Source organism: Heliangelus exortis, chromosome 5, assembly GCF_036169615.1.
Source record: "Heliangelus exortis chromosome 5, bHelExo1.hap1, whole genome shotgun sequence".
In the NCBI taxonomy this organism is placed as follows: Eukaryota; Metazoa; Chordata; class Aves; order Apodiformes; family Trochilidae; genus Heliangelus; species Heliangelus exortis.
The window spans coordinates 29,740,067-29,753,855 of NC_092426.1; the positions used below are offsets into that span (position 1 = coordinate 29,740,067).

The 13,789-nt window shown below is 37.8% G+C and overlaps 1 long non-coding RNA gene across 1 annotated transcript in view; it reads right to left on the reverse strand.

Annotated features, from left to right (window-relative positions):
* LOC139796712 (uncharacterized) overlaps nucleotides 1–13,789 on the reverse strand; it is a 29,658-nt gene that overhangs the window by 15,231 nt on the left and 638 nt on the right. The window contains exon 2 of the long non-coding RNA XR_011726114.1: nucleotides 8,947–9,046. This is a non-coding gene — a long non-coding RNA (uncharacterized lncRNA). The remainder of the gene's footprint in view (nucleotides 1–8,946; nucleotides 9,047–13,789) is intronic.

Genomic DNA, 13,789 nt, shown 5'->3' on the forward strand with positions numbered 1-13,789 from the left:
CTGACTTTTGAAATTCTACCTTGCTTATTGTTTCTCTTAAATTACTGCAAAAGGGTGGAGGTCTTCAATATATTGATCCAGACTTTTTTTTCCTGAAAGCAAGAACCTCTGGGGATATTGTTCCAATAATGGAATAATAGGTAGGAAAAATAGAAACATTGGTGCTGTGGAGTTTTGAATTAAGGCCCAGATCCTTTTGGAACTTTCCTATATAACATGGATAGCTTTTTTTCCATGGATATGTCTTAGCACAACAGAAGTAAGCATAGTCAGAGGGGACTACACAAGTAATAACCCTGTAATGCTAAGGAGAACCTTAATTCCTCCTTACTCAAGTCAACAAGGGACTATACTGTTCCTCACAACTTCTTATCATTGTTCTTTGGTGTCACATCCCCCCTGGAGGGGCAACCCAGGGAGAGTTCAGGCTGGACTCCTTCCCAGAGAGGAGCAGAGATGTGGTTAGATCCAGTCCTCCTCAGTCCTCCTGTCCCTCTCACTGAGGGTCAAAATGGCACAGGTAGAGTTAACCTTTTCTAAGTGCCCCTGGGTAAGGGTTAACCCTCTTTTAGTTAATCTCTTTTAACAGTTCATTCACTGAGAATTTTTTAAGGGTAAGACCAGTACCCAGGAGGCTTGTACAAAACACAACTTCACATTCATAAGGTTACGAAGCTTGTCAGAAAGACACAACAGTGTTACTCTCAAGGCAATGGGTTACAACTAGCAGAATTTAGCAAAAAATGTACTCTCAAAACAACAGATTACAACCAACAGGATTTAGCAAAAATTAGAAATTTTGTTACCTTTATGTGCTGAGAATAAGGTTAGAGAGAAATGAAGAAAGAGATGAACAAAGGGGATAGAAAAGGTAACACCACCCTTAGATCCAGCAATAACCTCAGCATGACATTGCAGTCCACGGCCAGTGGGTGCACACCTGCAGTGTCTCAAATCTGCCTCTTTTATGCTCCCTGGCCCCACCTCTCCTGGGTGAGGCTCAGCCTACTTTGCACAGACTCAGTGTGGGATTTGAGAATGTTCTGGAAATGAGTTAGTGGGGCATGGGGATCTAGGTGGTCACTTGATCTCACCCCATCAGGTTAACCAAGCAATGACCTTCATTTCTGAGCAGGCACCCTGTTCAGTGGCCTTACACAGGATTTTGGCAAGAAGGTGCTCTGCTTTCACAGGACCCTGCTTGCTGGCCACTGTTCTTATCTAATAAGGACAGTGTCCTCCTTATCAGGCCACTGAATGAGGAGCTCCCCTTGAAAGAGCAGTGTCCTGCTTAACAGAGTGAATACGACACAAGGGGCATCCCTTGCAAGAGCAGTGTCCAGGTGGCTTTCCCAGTGAGCACCCCACCCAAGTACAATGTTTGTCAGGGTGCCTATTTTCAGACAATTATTAATTTCAGGACTCTACACTTGGTAGATCCTGTAGTTAGATATTACCTTCTGTTTTTCTGGTTGCTGTTTCTGGTGATGCCATGTAGTTACCAGGTAAGGTTTAAACCTTGAAAACTATTGGAATTCAGACTTATTATTAAAATAATTGACTTTAGGTTATCATTTCAGTCTTTCCTCCTGGTAGCTAAAGAAAGCAAAGAGTACATTGATCTGAAATACTTTCATGCTGAAGTTATAAGTTATTTTGTGACAGATTATGGATCTAAGAACTCTTTTCTTTACAATCCTTTGATGATTGATCTAGGATTCTTTTTTTTTTTCTTCTTCTTTTTTTTTTCTTTTTCTTTTTTTGCTTTTTTAGTATAGCTTAGTCTCTGCATAATGCAGGCAAGAAGCTGCTAACCCTTTTTGGAAATGTATTTTGAATAGGAACTGTGTAACAATATACTTCATTATGAAGTCCAGAGAGGAATTTCACTGAAATATCCATTTGTTGAGCACCAGTTATCTCATCTCTATTGGTTATATTCCTAATGGAAGGTCAGTGTACAAAGACATGTCTGCACTCACTTTCATACATGTTTTGTCATTGCAAATAGCCATCCAGGGGTGGCAGATAAAGCTGCTGTTTAGATTCATGAATACTCATTTATTCTTACAGATAGAGATATTTTTTGTAAAAGCTATTTCAATAGATTGTTTTAAAAAACTAAATAAGTGGCCAAAAATTAATATTAATTACTATCCATATTACTATTTCATGGTTAGCCAAGTTAGTAGAAGAAACAAAGAATCTAATGAATGCTTAAATCCAGACTAGATGGAAAGCAATTGAAAAGCTGAGCAGTGGGAATTTTTTTTCTACAGTTAAGCACAAGAATTCACTATTAAATATTATTTTTCTTTTTTTTTTTTTTTTTTTTTCTTTCTTTTCCCACTACTTCTATGGAAAAAAAGAGAGAGGATCTGAAGTGCTCCTAAGAATTCTTTTTAGATGTATTTTTATTACAGTTGATAACTGAAGTCGACTTTTTTTTAGCTATTAAATTTTGTAATGTTGTCTAAAATTATTTCAGGAAGTCTTTCAAATTAGATATTTTCAATATTTTAATCCATCTCTTTCTGTAGCTGTTTTCTCATTCTAAATAATTAACAAGGTGTTTTCAGACAGAATATGAATGAAACTTGATGAGAAGTGGTTTTATTTACTTGAGATTAATTTTGTTGCCAGTGTTTATTTCTCACTGTATTTAAAATTTATAGCAAGGAGGGAGACTTTACACAGGACCCTTCATATTTCTTAAGTCTCCAATCTGGTGAGCAAAGCCACAGAACAGAGTGCTTCTGTCTGCTGCAAATAGGCAAAGGTGAGAGTCCCTTGTGGATGAGCTGGGAGAGGGGCCATGGGATTCATTCTTATTCACTTCTGACATATTTTACAGGCTGGAAAATGTAGCCAGGATAGGTCTGCATGCAAACATTTGGGTTTAGGGGAGAGGGGATTGACTCTGTACCCCCTGCTCCTGCATTATGCCCTTGTATGTTCACAGAGGAGTGAATTTCTGCCAAGTTTAGGTCCTGACCCAAAGAAAGGGTACAGCTCAGACAAGAAAGCTCAGCATGTGTCAAAATTGGGCTTAATGAGCTTAAGTTCTCCCCTGAAGAGGAGTCCTGGTAGGAATATGCAAAATGTAAATGAATAGTGACAAATGCTTGCTCATCATCAATGTGCCCAGGCATAGACACAATAATAATAATGACAATAGTAATCATGATCCTGTTACAAGTAAGCTACATAACCAAAGATCAATCTGAAAAGAGGGACTACACTGCTGCTAAGATGTCACCACCTTGCACTGCCCAGGAGTATGTTAATAGCTCCTGTATTTATCTCAAAGAAATCCTGAACTGGATCTTCATGCAGTACACACAAACTGTGTGTTCTCAGGTTCTAGGTACATTTGATACATTCTGCAATTAGATTTATTTGTCCCAAACTCATCTGAACTCAGCAAACCTTTAATTTTCAGAAGCCTTTTCTGATGTTACAAGGTAAATTATTGCATAGGAAATGTTAAGCTGGTTTACACTGAGCAATTTATGCAGCAGCTGACTTAAACTTTTTTCCAACAACATTCAGTTACCTCCCATAAGTACAGCTTTATCTAATGCATGTGTTCCATACATTTTATCTGCATTTTTTTAGGTGGGATTAATTCAGAATCATTTTGCCAAATAGCCAGAAGCCATAGGCAAAAGCACTGCATGAATAGCACAGAATTTTATGGGAGGGAATAAATACCCCATAGTTACTTTAACCAGCTTATACCTGCAGCTCTACCAAGGGTAAGGATAAAACAATGATTTGGTAGGTGGTACAGTGATTGCAGATCTAAGTGACCATAACTACTTCTCTTGTACAAATCCCAAATAACCACAGGGCTATCTGCTGCCTTCTCAGGTATGTGTTAAGAAAATAAATAAATAAATAAATAAATAAATTTCCAAGATTATTTCACACTCATTTGGTGCCTCCCAGAATGATTGTTGAAGGCTTTGTTTTAAAAAATGGTGTAGTTTAACTCTCAGATGCTATTTGCACTGGAAGAATGAGTTTTCCAGCATTTTAAATTCCTGCTTTGGGACTTAATTTTTTTTTTTTTTTTTTTTGGATTTTAGTCTTACATTCCAGCACACATTTAGCCCTTGGCAGATTGAAAGGTGTCTCTGTCAGGAAACATCATCTGAGGGAACACAAAATACTTCACAGTACAAAAAAAAGGTGTGGTGGAGGAGGAGAGAAGACATGAGAAGCATTGCAAAAATACCTTTTTGGTTTGTGTTCCACAGCTTTAAAATTTTTCAGCAGCTTTGAGCCATTAAAAAGTGTAACTTGCTGACAACTTTTTACATGGAATGTCAGCTTTATGTGATTTGAAACAGCTGAAATAACAACTCCCAAATGAGAGGATTAAAAAAATGAAAGGGATATAAATATGTATTGTACTAGCTGCATCTCTTTATTAATAACTGGTGTAGATCATGTAATAACTAATATTTTTATTCATACATAAAATCTGTTTTATGTCTGTATATCTTTTCCACTCTTTTGCATCCTGGAAAAATGTGGAAGAAAAGCAAGTCCTTCTTAAGAATTCCTTTGCTCCTGGTATTTTTTTGCTTACCTGAATTGAAAATGTTTCTTTGGCACTGTCATCAAATTTATTTTGATTCAGCTGCTATTGCAAAATGCAGGCTTAGTAAACAAAGATACTGTTTTCAAACAAATGCCCTTTACTGTAAAGAAAACAAGACAAATCGATAGAAGTAGTGCTGTGTTTGCTGAGAATGTTTCTTAAAATTTGCCATGAGGTGTCAGCAGCTCTTTAATTTTCAGAAGCGTTTTCTGGCATTAGGATCTTACAGCAATTTACACAGCAACTTGCTTAAACTCTTTAGGCAATATTGGAATGTTTTCCTAACATAAAGATTTCTATTTTAGAAGTTCTTAAATTTTTCCATATGAGTAACACAGATTAATTTGTTTATCTGTTTAAAATACAGATATACTGGAAGTAAATTATTAAACAAATGGAAAATAAAAGGATAATACTTTTCTTCTGATTAGCTTGGATTATTTACCTGTTGTCCAGTATATTCACTACTTCCATTAAGTTAAAAAATATATAGTTCATATGATATATGAAAAAATTAAATGTTGTAGCATTTAAAAAATCAGTAATAATATACGTCCAGATTGGCTTGGAAATAATATGTTTAACAAACATTAGAAACTACTATGACTTTTAGAGTTAGCATGTTAGATTCCAGCATAAATACTGTATCTTCAGGTTTCCCCAGGTGGCAATGTGTATTAAGAAATGGATGCCTGTGCCTGGAAGTGCTGTTCTTGACATTTTTATTTTCTCAAGTTAATTATGCTGATGAATATAATATTAGTCTTGGGTTTAGAAATGCCTTCAGAGAGAAAGTAGAACTGGAGGAAAACCATGACAACTGTTTTTCTTAATTTAGTGGGCTCTGGGTAAAGCTAAAACTTTAACTTTTTAAGAGATTAAATCAAAGCCTATATTCAGGTCTGCTAGCTAGCACTACCTATCACTGTGTTATCCCCGTGTCTTGAAGACACTGAATTGAAAGCACACTCAGATAATCTGATCTTGAAAAGTGCTATTCTAAAATGAGAATCTGTTGCAGAATGGAGTATATATCCCTGCAACAAATCTCTGCTTGACCAGAAACTTCTGACTGAAATTATCAGCATTGACCTTAAATCCTGTAATTGTTTTTTCAGATGTTAGGGTTTACCCTTCTTCCTAAACCTGAGAGAGCTTTTTACATTCAGTAATAAACCCTTATTGTAGTGCTACTCCACTGATTAAGCTGAAAATCCAAAATATTCTACAATCCTGGCCTCTGAACACTCAAACATTCAGTGTAGGAGCACTGGCTGCACTGCAGTCTGGGTCTGTGCTCACACCTGGAAATTTCACTGTAAAGGCGGCAGAGAAACCAGTGGCATTTAGTCTGATCACCACATTTTTATTCTGAATGATATCTGATGGGAGTCAAAACATAGAATGTGGCCAGAAAACACAGAAGTATTTTAAATCGTTTTTCTTTCCCTTGAGCACATGAGACAAAGGAAGGTGTGAGGAGGATATGGCCTGAGCTGGCTAGTCTGTATTACCATCTAACATCTGTGAAAAGTGATTCAGGAGCAAGAGGTCACACTTCACTTTGAAGTTCAGTTATGGCCACATCTTTTTGAAGACACGATCCTGCAAAGTGCTGAGCACCCTGGCTGAAGGCCAGGAAAACACATAAACACATGCTTAACTCTAATCATAGGACTAGGCCCCTTGTGTTAAAGTTGACATGTGCTGAAGTGCTGGTCTGGATCAGTGCCAGAAGGTTCAGCATCCTTCAGGATTCATTCCTCAGCCAATAAACCAAAGGCTGCAGCTTAACAGTAAGCCTTGGATTCTGTTTACATTTCCTGCTTGCATTTTAAAAAATAAAACAGTGGTTGTTAAACACAGAAAGCCCTTGCTCCTTTGAGAAAATTGACACAGATGGAGGCACAAAAGTGCATTTTAATAGATGCAGGCAATGAACAGGGTACTCACTTCATTTGGCTGCATGCAAATCCTCTCTTTCCCAAATAATCCCTTAATGACCTGCTAGCACGTAGCATATTCAGGGTCCGTTTATGTGGCAAACAGAAGTCTTGTCTTTAGGAGCTGGCTTTTGCAATGGTCTCATGTGGCAGTACTCTATTACAGGCCAGAAGATCTTGGGCTGAACTTCTGCAGCAGGACTTAAACTCAGGGGGAGTTTAACAGGGGATTTTGCCGTTTTAGAATGGCTAAGTAGTTATCACAGCTTTCTTCTGATTGTTTCTGGCAAATGCTAAAACTTACTCTTGTAAAAAAGCTGGGCTTTCTACTGGGCTGAAATTCAGGCCTGCCTTAAGAGAGTTTGTATCCTTAAACTGTGAACACAGATGGTGGGTCTGGGGTGCCTAGTTATGAATTAAGCTTTCAAGTCTGAAGAAAATTGTGATGAAGGTAGAAGACGACTCTACAGACAACAGAATAATATTAAATAGAGCTACAAAACCCTTAATGTTTGCTCTCCATGCTATCATGGTCCTTTCACCATCAACAAAGTCTTTTTCAGACCAGCCATGCCTCGTGGTCCAACACAATAGGAATTAAAAAAAGGACTTCATGAGCTTACAGATTGTCATGGCCCAGATAGGGCACCCAGGGAGATGCAGATTAGACCCCTTTGCTTTCTAAACTCCTTCTCAGAGAGGAGTCGAGGATCCACCCTTACAGTGTCAGACCCTGCCATCCCAGGGAGGGTGGCTTAAATGTTACAGTCCAAGAAATGCTTGACCATCAGATACCCCTTGACTGGATTAAGGTGATACAACACTCAGGGTTTGTATTTGAACATAAGATTTAATTAGAACTATAGAAGGAATAACTCGTAAAAGCTGATACTTTGATTATTCCATATGCTCAGGCTGTGCAACCATAAGTTGCAGGTTGGGGTTTTTTTAATCATTTTGATGTTCAAGCTGCTCATCTTGGGAAAAAATTGCCCTAAACATTGTGCTACTTAATGATTTTAGGAAAGTGAAAGAGAAAGTGAGAGAGTAAGAGAAGAAAAGAGAGGTAGATAAGAGAAAGTCACTGTTCCTGGATCCAGTGTTGGGCCATCCTACTGGGGAGGCTTGGTGTCAGTGAAACTCCCAAAGCCCATCAATGCCACCCCTTGTTTTATAGGCCTGTCTTCTTTTGTAACAAGTAAGAGTGATTGAGACATACCAGATTGAACAACTGGAGCAGACCTGCACCCACTTTGCTCCCCAGTCCTTATCTCTATCTTTATCATGATATGTAGGCCCTAGGCCAGATGCAGACCCTTATCGATGTCTCCATCCTCTCCAGCAGTGCCTTTGGAATGCTAATGTGTGTGTGGTTACAATGGTGGTTTCACACCACTTCCTAGAATACATATCCTGAGGGCTGATCCATCACACAGATCATGATGGTTTCCCCATGGAACTTACAGAAGCTTGGCTTACATTTTCTTTGCCCATTAAGACCACAAGAAAACTGAGTCTGAGATGTTTTTCTAAATAACTGGAAACTAACTGAAACAAGATTAAACATAATGTGTAAATGTTATTAAATCAATACTTAACACTTAACAAACTTAAAATTATCTGTTTTAATTATATATCTATTTCTGGCACTAAGTACATCAAAGCACTATGAGAAAAGCAATACCCACTGACAGTAAAAGTTATCTAATTCCTTGTAAAAATCTGTTCCTGCAAGATGTCTCTCTCTCAAACTCAGTTTTACAAGCACTAAAAGATGGCCTAGGCTTTGAGACCAATAGCTATTTATCAGATGGAACCAAAAGAACTTCCAGACGTTACTGATCCAATTTTGCATGAACATGAGAATGAGAAATTGTTTCCCAAGTGGTAACGCATCTCTTCCTACTGTTTCCAAAAAGTTTGAAGGGAATGATGAATTCCTGAATGTCTTTATAAAATGGAGATACTAGTCAAGCACAGTAAAACCATGTTGATTTTTTTGGAACTTAGTTATTGGCAAGTGATAATAATAACTAGTAATACTCTTCGTGTCTGAGATATTAAACTCATTCTTGTAAGTTCAGAACTAGGGAATTCACCTTTTTGTGCCTCTTTCTTCAGCTAAACAATGGGAGTTTCTTTTCTGGCTTAATGAACTGAATAGGTCTCTGGTACCCAGATCATTTGGCTGAAAGAGATAGGACTAGATGATTTACAATGTCCATTCCAGGCACACACATTTCTTTGGACTTTAAATTCTTGAATGTTCTCTTAATATGAATTGTTAACACCTCAAAATATTTAGGCTTCTCACTCCTGGGGGCCATTAGAATAAAACTACTCAACAACAGTTGTTTTCTCCATCGAGCTGACAGTGCCAGAAAATTACATTACCTTGCAGTTAGTTCAGAGGGAGAATCCTAAGGAACAGCTGGAACTTTTGTATATTCTGCCATCAGTTCTGGCCCTTTGTACTGTTGCTCCATGGTGGGGTCTGAAAAACACACATTGTGGAACTGTACTGAAAACATCTGCACTGTTATCAAGCTTCACAGGGAGAAGCACCACAGATTTCTGTGCCCTGGGATTGCTTTTAGGAGGGAAAGGGAGCAGGCAGAATCAAAGATGGAATTTGTAAACTGATTCTGATTAACTTGACCTGATTGTGTGAGGGAAGTTATTTTAGAGCATTTCCTTTATTTTTCTTAAAAGAGTAGCCTAAAAGGATCTTTTACAGGGATCTTTTTCATATTCTGTTTTTGTTTAGCTATCATCTGCTGTCAAAGGTGTTCACACAGACCTGAACTATGAGTTGTGGCACTGTGGTAAACTGCCTCTTTTGGAAGATTTTAGAAGTCCTTCTTTGAAGGTTTGGCCTTTAGCCTATGAGGGTCAAAACACATTTGAGAGCTTATATTATTTGTCACCAGGGAGAGTCTAGGGTAAACCTAGAAGCACATTTCACTTCAGAATCCACATGATTAAAATTAAAATAGTATGTGTGGTATGTATAGAGAAGAAAATAATTTGATTTTCTTCTGTATCTACTAAGATCCAGTGGGCAATTAATCCAAAATAATTTTTATATAATGTGTATTGCATGTGTTTATGTATATGTATATCTGTCTGTATATATAATATATATATAAAATTTCCATTCCAATAAACAGTAGCACCATATTAGGCCAACAGAGCCCTGCAGACAAAGTCCCAGTTCCCTGAGTTTAAAACTTTACAATTCTCTGTGGAACTTGGGTAGCTAGGTCCACTGGAAACAATAATTCACAGATACTTTATCTCCAAGTTACAAAAAGTAGTTTTGCCACAGGATAGTCTTACAGAACTGATAATGAAATTCAGAACAAGGATGCCTCAGATACACCTATCATATACACAGTGAGCTTTAACTTTAAAATTTGATATTAAAAACATTGCCAGAAAAGAATGTGTTCTTCATGAACTGGTCTGTGATATATCAAAAAGAGAGAATTATTGCACAAGAGTAATTTTTAGCACCATTATCAATCACATCTTCAAAACTGCAAGGATTGGTAAGAGAATATAATAGTTTTGTAAAATAAACATCCTTGCATTTTTAAGCAGTACCATAAATTTAGGACTATATTTTAACAGCATGAGAATCTCAAGATGATGTGAAGTTGACCATTTATTTTGAATTTTCTGTTCTTTTAAATTAACTACTAGAAAGAAATAGTAAGACCAGAGAGTTCTTGCACTCTAGGTGTATTATATAGCCCTTATGAACTGAAACAATTCAGAGCTCTGGATATCTATGTATTAAAACGCAGAAGAAATTGAGTAAGGAGGAGTAAAAATCTTCCTGAACTTATCTATAGTATTTGTCATAAACATCATTCAAGGATATTGCACTCCATGCAAGAGCTGCATGAGCCACTAACACAGAAAGCAGGAGACTTGTGTTGTATTACTTACTCTGTCATTAATGATAGAATCATAGAATGTTTTAGGTTGGAAGGGACTTTTAACAGTCCAAACCCCCTGCAATGAGCAGCAAAATCAACTAGATCAGGTTGCTCAGAGACCCAGACAACCCAGCCTTGAACATTTCCAGAGATGGGGCTTCTACCACCACTCTGGGAAAGCTGTTTGTGTTATGCCACCCTCACAGTAAAGATTTTCTTCCTTATATCTAGTCTAAATCTACCCTCCTATAGTGTAAAACTACTAACCCCCATCCTATCACAACAGGCCCTACTGAAACATTTCTCCTCGTCTTTCATAAGAAAGACTGAAAGGCCACAATAAGCTTTCCCTGGAGCCTTCTCCTCTCCAGGCTGAAACACCCCAACTCTTTGCCTGTCTTCATAGGACAGGTGCTCCAGCTCTCTGACCATTTTTGTGGCCCTCCTCTGGACTCACTCCAACAGTTCCACCTTCTTCTTGTGCTGGGGACCCCAAAACTGTACAGAATACTCCAGATGGGGTCTCACAAGAGCAGAGTTGAGGGGAGGAAACAGCTCTATGGTCACACTTCTTTTGATGCAGGCCAGAATACAGGTGGCCTTCTGGGCTGTGGGGGCACATTGCCAGCTCATGTCCATCTTTTCCTCCACCAGTGCCCCAAGTTCTTCTTGGTAAGACTGCTCTCAGTCCCTTCATCTCTGAACTTGTACTGATACTAGGGGTTGCCCTGACCCAAGTGCACTTAATCTGTTAATGGTTATAATCTGCTATGTAGTCTGAGCAAGCCACTTCCCTTTGCTTGCCTTTATTCTCTTTTTCTTTTGCCTTTTCTATCAGGAATATGAAGTTCTTAGTATTACATTGACAGGCTATGCTTTATCATGTATATTCTATGGCTGGCTCTAAGTCTTCAAGTGTTGGATCAAAAACATCACAGTTGCATGATGCAAAATTTTTCACCAGTGTAAACTCACTCTGAAGGTAGAGAAATTTTGTTTTGTTTTGTTTTGGTTTGGTTGGCTGTTTTTTGCTTGTTTGTTTGGGTTTTTTTTAATTGTTTGTTTCTCAGAATAACCTAGTACCTACAGCCTATATGGCCATGATACCTTAACTCTTTACCTTATCAGCTGTGATGCTTGTTCTCACATCATGGGAAAAACTGTATTATGATAGTGTCATGGTTTCATAGGATAGTGTCATGATAGATATCAACCAGGCCTCTGCTCACTCACCTCCCCACATCCACTGTGGAACACGGAGTAGAAAATCCACCCAAAGGCTCATTAATTGAGACAAGGACAGGGAGGTTTGCATTCCCCAATTACAGTAACAGGCAAAAACCAGACAGCCACAACTTGGGAAGAAAAAACCTAACGTAATCTACTAGGAGAAAGAGAAAACATTACCAGATCTTAATACCTTCCCCAAGCCTGCAGCACCGAGTATTCCCTAGCAGTCTGTTATCCAGGTGCTAGCTGGGCCCTGTCCTGTTTGGCTGCCGAGATCAGAAGAGATCATGTGCTCTCAAGGTGGTATGGTACTAGCCCAAGGCAGATAGAAGGTAATTTCCTGTCACTTTTCTTGTTACTTGGCTGTGAGTCTTACAACTGTGAGTCCAAGTCTGAATGGTTACCATCTCAGACCTGGTACCATACTGGACTGGAATAATTTTCCTTGGGGATCCAGGTTGCTTCTGGAACTTCTAGACACTAATAAAACAGTTGCACCTGGGACAAAATTAACAGAACTTTTGTCTCACCGCCTTTTTTGATTTAGCTTTTTGAGTAATTCTTAATTTATACTGATGGAAAGAGATGTTCTTTTCAGTTTAATTTCATGTATTACAGGTGAGAAATACATATCTTTACATTTATACTTTGGCTCTCTTTACATTGGCTCTTGAAAGCATATTTTTCTTTCCTATTTTAAAAAATACTTTGGATCTTTGCATTTATTTGTGCTGTGGTTTTGGCTTTTTATTTTTATAAACTGCAACCTACAATTTAACGCAGGTCCACTGAATAACTTTGAGATTCACAGAATGACTGACATTTTTGACAGAGATTATATGGTATTGACAATTGCTATGTAAAATGGAAACGTGAAATGTTACATTTACTAATAGCCTCATAAATTGATCACTGAAAATAGTTTACCTTAAGGTAAGAGATACTCATCCCTCCTCTTTGATCACTCCCCTCTTCTGCTTCAGGGAAGGAGTATCACAAACACACCTCCCGGATAGAGGTCTGGTGTTCACACTTCATCAAAGGAGGATCAAACACTTTAAAACTGTTCTTTTTTAAAAGTTAATAGTTTCCAGACTATCATTAGTCACTTCTTATTTTTAACTGAGAAAAGTCAAAGTACTGCAAATAAAAGCCATATTCAATGATTGCAAAAGTTTGACCTGTAATATCTAGTAGACAACTTATACTGGGACTTTAAAATTTCTATAGGATGGAAATACTGGCAAGTTGTCAACTTTCTGTGCTCGGTATAAGTTTTGGATGCTTCTGTTGTGCTACTGCTCTTATTGCTCATATAGGAAATAATACTCAGTATAATGTTTTGTATTTAGCTAAGTTAAACAGCATTGGCCTGTCTGGATTTAACAAAGTACTGTACAGTTGTAAATTGAAGCAGTTGTATGATAAATGTTTATTTGAAAGTGAAGTCTTTTTATGTGTTTCTTCCATCCCTCTGTGTTGCCAAAGTGACCATACAGAGATAAACCAGCTTAAAATGTAAATAATCATGTCCCTGAATATTTCAAATTTAGAATGTCCACCGAGTAACATTAGAACTGTCAGACTGATACAAGTAATAGTATCTGAAAGATTCTGCATTCTACTTACGTATCTTTTAAGGTTATAGCCTTACAAGATGGAAATCCACTGAATTATGTTTTTCCTCCCATAAATTGCAATGCAGCAGTATTGTGTTCTAAGAAATATATTGTTCAGAAAAAGGAAATTTGATGTAAGACTCAGAATTACTGTGATGTCATACTGTGATGACAGACTGGCAATCAGTCTTAAACTGGTAACCTTCAATGTATGAGTTTTATAGAAGTTCACCTGACTGTCACCAACTAAACTACCATCAAGCATTGGCATGGGATTTCTTTCAAGCATTTTTCCATTGCCCAGATTTCAGATCTATGAAAAGAAAATGCTCCCCCAAAAGACATAAATGAGGCATGTCACTCCAAGGACACTTCTGAGCTGAAAGTCTCTAGGTCATCATATTCATTCCTCACATCCTGTACCACAATAGCTGTAGGGGAAGA